The sequence below is a fragment of the Genypterus blacodes genome, unplaced genomic scaffold, assembly GCF_046128005.1.
Source record: "Genypterus blacodes isolate CSIRO-AG114 ecotype Tasmania unplaced genomic scaffold, CSIRO-AGI_Gbla_v1 ptg000037l_1, whole genome shotgun sequence".
Classification (NCBI taxonomy): domain Eukaryota; kingdom Metazoa; phylum Chordata; class Actinopteri; order Ophidiiformes; family Ophidiidae; genus Genypterus; species Genypterus blacodes.
The window spans coordinates 3905466-3916554 of record NW_027466850.1 but is presented as its reverse complement, the minus strand read 5'-3'; positions in this window follow the sequence as shown (position 1 = coordinate 3916554).

Genomic DNA, 11089 nt, shown 5'->3' with positions numbered 1-11089 from the left:
TTTTGTGGCTACTGATGTAGCACACACTCATTTCATCTTACACTTTAACCAAAGAATGCTTGTGCAAGCCTCTGTTTTGAATTGTTCCGCTTGTGTTTTCATTGGAAACAAATGCTTCTTTTTTTTGTTTGGGTAAAAGTCAAGGGGTCATATTCAGTAGGAATGAACAACAACGAATGAGGAAGGAATGAAGAAGAATGAGGGGAAATCTGCATCTGAAGCCATGTCTCTGTGCCGACCTCTAAAGATGAACATACGCATCTGATTGTGGAGAATCGGAATGTTTTTCACAGCAATGTCTGCTATTTCTCTTTCACTTAAGTGTAATGAACTCTCTTGATGTAGCAATTAAAAGCAGAATCTCTCATTTTTGATGCCAGTAATGCATGATTGAGGAATTTTCCTCTATATCTGCATCAGAAGGAAGGCATAATCGCTGCAGTGTTCAATATGTCTGCCTTCTCCTACAGCATGGAGTTTGCACCAAGCCCTTCCAACCCAGATACCCAATAGGCTCTCTGCATCTTTCTTTGTTCCAGTAACGACAAGCTGTGATGGGATAGCACACAATGATCATCAATGATGGGGGTTGTCCCAATCATGCACTCTGTTGAAATAGCAATCAAAAACAGAATTTCATTTTGATGCCAGTATTGTAATGTATCAATCACAATTTTTCTGGGAAATGTGTCCCCTTGCTTGCTTTCATTCTCTCTCTTTCCCCCTGGCACGTACAAACACACACAACCAATTTCTCAGTTTTCTCTCTCCCTGAACTCCATTTTTTGTTTCCTTCACTCTCCATATCCTCTTTGTCTTTCACTCTTTCTTGTCCCACTCCATCTTCCCTCTTCCATCTTATCTCTCCAACTCGCCCAGCTTTCTTCCTACCTGCACCCCTCAAACCCCTTGAGCCCCCCTCTCTTTCTGCCTTTCCCAGCCTCCAGGTGAAAGAGCTCCTTTCTTTGGGTGTCTCTCCGGCAGCTGCTGCCTCCAGTAAACACCTCAGGGTGCTAGGGGCTCTTGCGGCTGCAGCACCTCTAAACAAAGACAACGGTTGTGTGTCAGCCTGGCTTTTATGTAACCTGGCAGCAGGTTAGAGAGTCTGCCCTGCAATCAAAATATCACAGTTCAATCCTTGCAGCAGCCAAGTGTGTTTAAGTGAGACACGTGGTTGCGCACTGCACCGTCTAACATGTAAATACTAATTTCATACCAGAACTTCTGTTAAAGGTGCTATGTGTAGCTTTTCAACACCAGCGACTCATTACCACCTGTATATGGAGATACTGTAATTTCCTAAAACAAACAAGACTGCAAGTGGCAGAAAGGTTTGTGTAACCACGTCCAGGCTTTATTGCCACAAAATCTACAAGATGCTACACAAACACGAGGAGTGCAACATATTACATTGAAGAAACAGATTAACGGGCTCGCTGTTTAATTGGTAATGCTGTCTTTCAACTGTGATAAGTGCAACAAGAGGCAATATTCACGAGTGCCTTCCCTGAGTATAAAGATACTTACATCATCAGATCATCTAAACAGGGCTTGATGACTAGAAAAGGGCTCATTAAAGCTTATACCTTCACCAAGGCCACACAAGCCAAAACCTGTCCTGTTGACTCAAATGAGGAGCGTAAGCCTTTTTGGCCATGAGGCAGCTGTGCTAACCGTTGCCTGTGTTGGCCTGAGTGACCAAGAGCAGAAACCATGATAATGACAGGACTTAATTTCTGTATTTGTTTAAAAAATCCATCCACATGTGTACCAAATTGCATCTATTGATAGTCTATCATGTGATAAATGTATCTGAATATTGAAACTGGCTAATTAATTAATAATAGAAGGACCTAACAAAAAATATGGAGAATTGCCTTATCTCGCAAAAATTCCCTGGATTCTGGCCCTGGATTTGATTCAGCAACCAAATGAAATGACTTCTTCCCTGGATGATTATCTTAGTACTTCAAATGAAATCAACCAACCATACCTGAAGTGAGTTGACAAACTGTATGTTAATTATAATTGTATATACTATTATAATGTGCTCTTGTGTAATAACTTTGTGGTAGGTCTTGGCTACCTTGTTGCCATGGTGAGGGCAAGAGGTGGCTGGCGATGATGGATGACCAGGAAGTCGGACTGATTGTATTCACAAGCAGGTGTAAGGCATCATGGAAGCCTCATGGGAATGGTACGCAAACCCGAACCTGAACATCTGTCTGCAGAAATGGTGTGTGTGTGTGTGTATGTGTGTGTGTTTGGCAAGGTGGTTCAACAACAATCAGGTAAAATGCCCCATTATGAACATTCCTTACTTCTTAGTTCTTAGACGCTGTTTATCCAGCCACAGACATTATTTCACTGTGATCCAGCATGGATAAATTTAGAGAAGGCTGTTTTAAGACTTAAGACCATTAAGACCATTTTACACACAGTCTATTAAGAAAGTGAGTAGGTTCATTCCAAAATAATGGGTGCTTTAAAGAAAATTAATAGCTGGCTTGATGCCTAATTCATGTATAGGAATTCAAAAAATTCTCAAGATACTTTTCAGTAATATTTTCTCATGTTAGGGCTGGTCCCATGTAGTTTGTTAGGGATTCAAATGGAATGAAAATAAGCGGACGTTCTTTCTGCTTTCGGGCCCACTGGACCCATTTCCAAGATGCACTGTGCACTGATTGTTCAAAAGGCCAACATCTTTCCATAGTTCAGCTTAATTTCGATCAGGCAAATGACTTGACTACCTATCGGCTTCACGCTGCCTTGGTTGTTCCCTCGGAATACACAATTTCCAACATCAGACTCGGAAAAGCCATGAAATGCATACTGGGAAAGTCGGGCAAGGTTTTCCAACCACGAGTTGAGTGTCAACATGGACATGAGACTACAAAGCCAGCGTAGCTCTGATCTCTGTGTGGTTTTGATTAAAGTTGAAGGACTAGTCAAGCTTCATAATGACAGTGAGTGTGCAAATGTATTCCATATTTTAGAGGTGTTATGGCTGAGAGAATTTTCTAACTCCATGTCAAAGTTTCAAGAGCCGTTTTGTTTGCTGCTGTGTCACTGGTTATTTTGAATTATTAGTATTTTGATTTAGGGTTTTTATTGCCAAGTTTCTCTGGAGAAGAAATAAAAGCAGATTGTCCTGTTCCTCTGCAGGATGGATTGAGTTGTGTATCTTCTGAGCAGTAGGGAATGTGTGGTTACAATCTATGATCAATTGCGCTGTTCCATTCCCACCATGTCAGCGGAATGAGAGGAATGGGAAAATGTCATGTTGTTATGACTTGGGAAGAGCGGGAGGAGGAAGATGTGGAAAACCAACACCCAGATTTAACTTGTCAGCCAAACATGTAAGGATGAAGCTCTTTTACTTTCTTCTTCTCATTGTACTCACCTCTGCTCTCAATCACTTGTGAGAAATCATCTCCTACTCATTTTTTCATCCCTTGCTCTTCTACACTCTTTCTTCACCTCTCAGCCTTGTACCATCTAGTGGCGCTGCTCTGTGGCTTGTTCTTTTCACGTTTGAATAAAAACAATTCTATTCCATTCCAAGTCTCAATTGTGCGCAGCTATCTGGTTTTTCAGTTTTCTCACTCATTCTCTTCATTATCATTGTGTCACTCCTCTCCTTCCTCCTTTCCCTGTTCGTTGCTCTCGCTCACTCAGTCACCTAGCTCAATTTATTCAAATCTCTCTCACTCTCTAGCTCACTCACGCTCTCTCTATCTCAATCTCACTCCCCCTCTCTCACTCTCTCTCCCCCCCATCTCTCTCTCACTCTCTGGGGCCTCCTGGCAACACAATCCCGCTGACATTTTCACCCGTTGCTCGTCATTAAGAAAACAGTGTTCCTCTCTCTGCAAGGTGCTGGGCAAACACAGCCGCCGCCAAATAAGAAAATATCAGCTCTCTCCAAGGTGATTTCCTACAGCAGACCAGAGTTTTCCTCGAATGTTCAGCTCTTACTCGTCCCGTGTACATGTACAAAATTTTCTATATGTGATGAAGAGAGGTGGTTGAACATTTTGTAAACTGATTCGTTTTCATCACAGATTGGGACATAGTGGTACAGTGGGGTCTGTTTTTTATCTAGTGAAAGAGAATTAAACAAAATCATCATATTGAGTCTATCTTCATGCAGGTCTGCGTTGTATGAGCTCCCAGATGTGCGACAGCTTGAATTTGAATTGATCCAATTGCTGTCCACATGGCATGTAGCAAAGATTTCCTCCAGGGTTTATTCCAAAGGTTTCATTGAGTCACAATTGCACTCCCAAATGCAAGTTAGTCTACAGCCAATGTGCCCATGTTTGATTATTATTTAGTGTACAGCTCTATGTAATGCTCAATTCTGAATTGCTCTATTGCAAATAATATATTATGAAATTGGTATTTCTCAATGTCCAACGCCAATTGAATGCAGTATTATAGCTATGAAGTGGAGCAGTGACATCATAAGTGTCACAGAGTCAAGGGGGACTCTTTTCATCTAAATAACTAAATAACCTCTTTCCACTGATAATGGCAACTGACTGGTTAGTTTCTACATATTTACACCCAAGTCTCACACAGGTGGGAGTGTGACCAAGGGGTAGCAAAACCATCTGAACAAAAGAGACACCAAACTAACCTGATTGGGTGCTAATCAAAAAAAAAATAGGGATACAAATCTGAGTTGGACTGAATTGGACTAAACCAGGAAGTTACATCTGTACGGCTGACAAACACAATGAGCTCAATGAAGTTACAATCCCAAATGTGTTTTCAGGCAATGAATGCAGATTGTGACCTGTATGAAAACATACAATATATGACAATGAGAATTACCTGAAAATATTGGGAAATATTTGCGTTTATAGGAAAGCGTGTGTGCGTGTGTGTATGTCGTATTCTGACAGCAGTGCATGTTACAGTAGTTGAAGGGAAAATGTCAGCAAGAAAGGACAAAGCAGGCTTTGTTGGAGCTCGGGGGAAATGCTGCTCAATTATGAGTACTTTCATGGAACCACTCTTTGAAAAAATGGAAAGGTTATAATAAGTTCACCATCTGTATGTCTAAAAATCAAAGATCCAGTTTCAGTCATTTCTCAATTATGTAATTTCATCAGGCAGGGAACTAAACACTAACCTATATCTTATTCTATGTCTGTGAGGTTTGTGACAGCAGGTGCAACATTGTTTTCAGTGCACGTTATAAAGCTCAAATCGTTGGTTTTCTTCATATCCCTATAAAGTTGACCTTTTGGTGATGTCGGAGGTTTCAATTCACTAATGCTGTGCTGCAGATGTGAGTGAAAAAGTGTGTTGGCAGGAAGGGATAAAGCCGGCTTTGTTGGGGCAAAACTCTGAGGAACACCAACTGAAACCAAAGTTCAGATGAACAGATAAAAACACACTTAGGCTGCACTTTAACCGTTACCCCCTGATGGGTGGGTGGAGGTCACTGTGTGCCGCCCCCCCCCCCCCCCTCATAACAACAGCGAATTCACTTTACTGTTGGACATGCTGGGTTGCTCTAAAAGCTAATGGTTCATTGCAGGTTCTCCAAAACTCCAGATGGAGCCAGGAAGTTTATCACCAGTTGGCACTTCATGCTCAGACTAATCATTAAACACAAACCTGGATCTCCAGTTATCTCACTTATTTTCAGGCGCCTGTCCTTTCTGCTTTGCGTCCGCAGTACCCTGGAGGTCCACAGTTCTCTGGCTGAGAAACACGGCTGCAGAGGTAGTTTCCTGTACAGCGCGTTGATTGAACTTTTACCCCTTCTGCTCCTTCCTGACTCTCTGGATTATTTAGCCACCGTCGCTCGAGAAAATATCTGTTAACTCGCTGCTACCAGAGCAAGTTCATCAATATTTCACTAGCTGAAGTGAACTGTGAGGGTCAGGGGCACGCAGGCATATTTTATGCAGGAAGTGACATAATTGCTTGCATGGACCTGGTGCAGTTATTCAGTCGGTAACGGGAGGGCATTGTTGAAAATGGCATAACTCTGTATTTACCTATTAGTTTTAGGTTTCAGGCAAAGGCCAAAGGTAATAAAATTTAACAAAACATACCTGTATTCTGTTTAAGCCCCAGTATGAACAGCACCGGGGTTCATTTGTCAGTTGATACTGTGGCAAACGTTCCCAGAGGAAGTTCTTTTTCCCCCTCCGTGCTTACATGCAGGAAGTTATGGTGTTGGTTCCACAGTGGGCTCATGTTTAATGGAGTTCCCTGTGCTGGCATGAAGGTCCCAAATGACAAATTCAAGAGGTGAAAGGAGAATTTCAGGACCGTAAAGCTGATGAAAATGAAATATCTGCTGAAAATCTTGATGTTTGCACTCGCTCACTCCTGCAGGGACACAAGTTCAATCATGCGCATGCTACATCCTTCCACTGAAACTCCCTGCTATGAGCGATCATGTGCAGCAGGGAGGACGTGTTTGCTTGTGAGATGGCCCTTCCTCTCTTTTTGAGAGCTATGACAGTGTGGAGGCTATCAAAATATTATTATAACACTAAGCTATGAGTTCTTCCTTCTTATCACAAACTCTACACTGTAAAAAAGTGACTGATATTAACAGTTTTAATTGGGCGACAGTGGCTAATTTGACAGTGAAACCCTGTTGCTGTTATTGTTGAATCCTGTTATATTCACTGTGATGAAATTACACTTTTTTTTTTACAATAATTCAAATTTTATACCGTAATATGATTTATGTTTGCGTAAAATTTATGAACGATTAAATTCTTTCAGGCCCAGACAGTCTTTCCCAGGCTCAGGAGCCACTGTTGAATAGGACCAGAGCAGTGATACATTTGTAGTCTTTCCCTTCTCATGTAAAGTCATTCAGTATTCTTAAAGCCAGACAGAGAGAAGAAAGCCTTCATGCATCATGGAATACACACATATATCGCTCGCCAAATGCACCATGAAGTGTCAAACACCATTATGTTGCCATCCTGAATTTACAGCCAACATTTCTAGGATGGTTTAGATTACTGCGCACCATTCTGGCCCTGAGTGTGCAGCATGGCCGAGCTTCCAGTGGTTCAGCGGCACAAACGACGAGGCTCTGATGCACTCATCCATTTCTGTGGCTTTTGCTGCATCCTTCCTCCCTCCAGTCGACCTTAGGCTACACTTGGCAGCCATAAGACATTTTTTTTTGTGATCAAACCTTTTTTTTTTTACCTCAGCACATGTGCGTTTTTACTCCTACCTTCCACACGCAGTTTTCCTCCCTGTGCTGCCGCTGACATTCTCAATTGATCTTGAGTATTTCTACTTCTTGCCTTCTTTGTGTGGCACCCAACCATCCATCCATCCATCCATCCATCCATCCATCCATCCATCCATCCATCCAACCATCCGTAGCTCATTTCCCAGTTTAAACTAATTTCCCTGGTGATTCTGCTACTGTCGCCCCACACACAGCCATTATTCCCTGACATTGACTCCATGTGCTGCTTTGAAGCGACATTGTATAGAACATTGACCTTTTTCACAGATACCCAAGTTGTGTTTTTTTAAACTAGACTTTGGTTTCTGTGAGCGAAGGGGTTTAGGAACTCAAATGGAGCAATAAGTAAAGAAGACGCACACAATATGGTCAGCAATAAAAGGCTGGAAAACATTATCACAAAATTATATTATCAGGAAATAGTCAAATTTCAGCTGGGAGAGACAAAAGAATTGCGGTTGAGTTACAAAAACCAGAGATGGAATACTTTAATGAGGTTAAAGGTCACCTAACGAACAGTGCATGTGGGTAGATGTAACCAGAACATTGTGTGTTTGAAGTTACACAATGAGGACAGAACAGGACTGTGGTGCTATTTAGAGGCAACTTTGTATGTGTGTACTGTGTGTGTACTCACTTCAGTACTCACAACATCAACCGGCTTGTTTAGGGAGAGTTTAAAGGGGACATGTTATGGTTTTTGTTACGTGCCTTTGCTTTATAGGAACATTCTTGAGGTTTACGCTTAAAGAAATGTGTCAAGGTAAGATGAAGTCAAAAGGTCGTTATCTGTACTCAAAGCTTCATTTTTTTCATTAATCCTCTCCTTGTCTAGCACCTTGATGTTGTCAAGCTGTAGCACGGTGACATATTCTTTGTTTTTGCTGTTGTTGGGCGCTACAGGTCCAAACACACACATACACACATGGAAGGAGTTTGATGATTTTATTTGACAGATTTTATTGTCACTCACCCGGCTTCATAGACAGCTGCAATGGTGCAATAAACTCCAACACAAGTAAACCAAAAATGTCATTAATGCAGTAACACCGGCACTAAATCTCCGGCTTCATTCCTCCGGCTCTGTGAGATGTTTTGGCGCGCATCGACGGGAAGTGACTACAGTCCATGGCAAGAGGAATAAATAAGGTTATGTTTCATTAACAATTAGATGCAGCTGGGACTGCAACACCATGCCAGCCACTGCTGTCCACTCCTCCGTACAGATTGATAACCACATCCCACTACCATAGACACATTCGAATTTACCACGTACACACACACACCGCGTTAGACACACTCACTAAGTACAACGTTTGGCCAGCAACCGTTTTGCAACGGGGTGTCGCAAGCTCCGGCCTGGTGTAGCTGGCTGATCAGAACATAGCAGACGTGTCAGGCAGGAACCTAAACAGACGTTACTTAAAATGGCCTGTTTTCACTCAGCGCGCTCACCAGCAATGCAGCAAGGGAGATTAGAAATAGATTTATGTGGTAATTGTACTTTCAAGGCTTGCAAAGGTTTCAGATCGGATCCCTCAATAAAAATAAGAAAGTGGAAAGATGTGCGTGTGTAGATGCGCGGGTCTTTAAAGACGTAGATGCGGCGGCCGGTCTTATCCCAAGCTGTGTATAAAAGCAGGAGGGATTGGTCACGGCTTTTTGATCTGTCTGCACACCTCCATGCCCTTTATAAACAAGGAAAAAGTCTGCAGTAAATTGTGGCAACAGCCTGGACTGTAACACCACTGTCCAGACAACTTGAGAGAGAGGCCTGAATATAGAAATGAAAATTATAGGTGTGATTTACCCATGGCCATGATTAGGCGTGTTCCAGTGACTCAGCAGGATATGGGGCATACCATGGACGTCAGCAGTCCATGTAGGGCCTGGGACCTTCACCATGTGTCATCTTTCATCACGCTCATCGGGTTTAATCTTAGTCTGAAGTCAAAGTCTGAAGTGAAAGGAGTCTGGGGCCACTTAATGGCTCAGATTGATCGGCTCTGATATGTAATGCAGAATAATGGGCTCTGTAAATATGCAGTTCCTTCGTAACGCGGTTTGAGAGGTGTCGAAAGGGTGAAGTTGAACTCCCTAGCTTTAGATTACACATGCACACAGATACACACACACACACGCGCACACGCACGTACCCACACACACACAAAGATGTAGAAAATCTAATTGTCATTGAAAGAGATGTGTTTTTAGGTGTTAGAGACCAGTTGGTATTACAGTAATGGGCACCGAGTGTGAGAGGTGCTGAGTTCAAACACAATCCAGTAGGAAGCATACATACACATACTGTAGATTTAAGATTTAAGATTTAAGATTTAAGATTTAAGATACTTTATTCATTCATTTAGTCATTTTGCATGCAATTCTTGGCAATCACACACAATTTGTCTTGCACCCCCTACTAGTCACACACACAAACACATGCACTACAGAGGGGGTGCAGTATATGCACAGACACACACACACACACACAATTACATGGATGTATACAATAAGACCGATTAACAAATAACCTGGAATAAAAAAGACACACAAATTAGATTCACATTCATTCACACAAATGGATGAATACTTATGAATAGACACTCAGCACCGTAGGTAGACATGTAACACACGCACACACACACGCACGCCTTCCGTCTATTGCTATTGTGAGTAAAAACCAGGGTTTTCCTAACATTTGCAGGCCACCCTGTGGTGATATTTATTTAGCCATTTATGTGCTTTTATTGCGTTTACTGCAGAGTTCAGCTCCACGTGGTTTTACGTTGGAGTAACAGTGTTGACAAAGACGGCAAGAGTGAGAGAGAGACTTGAGTTTAGTCCAAAGCTGACTCTGTGTGTGTGTGGGGGAGTGTGTGGGTCAGTATAGTCTGTGTTTGTGTATCTAATTGTGCGTTCGCTTGTGGGAAGGTCCAACATCTGGGCCTTCCAAGTTGGCTCCACTACAGCAGTGCATTCACAGGATGTGTGCCAGAAAAAGACAAAGTTGGACATCCTGAAGCTTAACAAAATAATTTAACAAACTTCCTTGAAACAGTCACCTTAAGCTTCATCTGCTGGTAAGAACAATTTGTTTCATAAAACTTTATTTGTGATGTTAGAAGGTTAAATTTAACCCAAATCCTACAACACAGTATCTTTACCATATACTGTACTGTATGATAGTCAGACAGACAGAAAGACAGACGGACAGACAGACAGACAGACAGTCTTTTGTGAAAGATGAAGGACGAAAAGATCCTGGTGCATTGCATTTGGCAAGCAGTTTTGTGCACGCCAAATGCAATCCCACTTGTAACTTTAGCAGGTGTGTGTTGGTATGTGTGTGTGTGTGTGTGTGTGTGTGTCTGTACTGTTTCTGCAGGTGCTGGCCATATTGAAAAGACAAAGAGGGAAGGTGAAGTCGAGGCGACAGGTACTTGGCAGCTCACAACAAGAGTAATGCCGCTTAAATAGCCCTCCCTCCCACACGCATGGACACACTTACAAGAGCCAGACAATGCAGTCAGACAAGCACACACACACACACACACACACACACAGCCGTGCTGTATATTAACATGTACAGCTATATAAATATCTAAAACATACAAAACACATGGAAACATATTTGAGATCATTGTACACATGCATACACACACACACACACACACACACAGTCGCTGTATTATACACACACGTGTACACACACTATCCCCACCTCCTCACCCCACAAATGGGAATCCCAGATTTATAGCAGTCTGAAACATCTCCACTAATGTGTCTGGCTATGACAGAGGGAGCACTGTATTAGCTTGTTATGGCTCACACATCCAC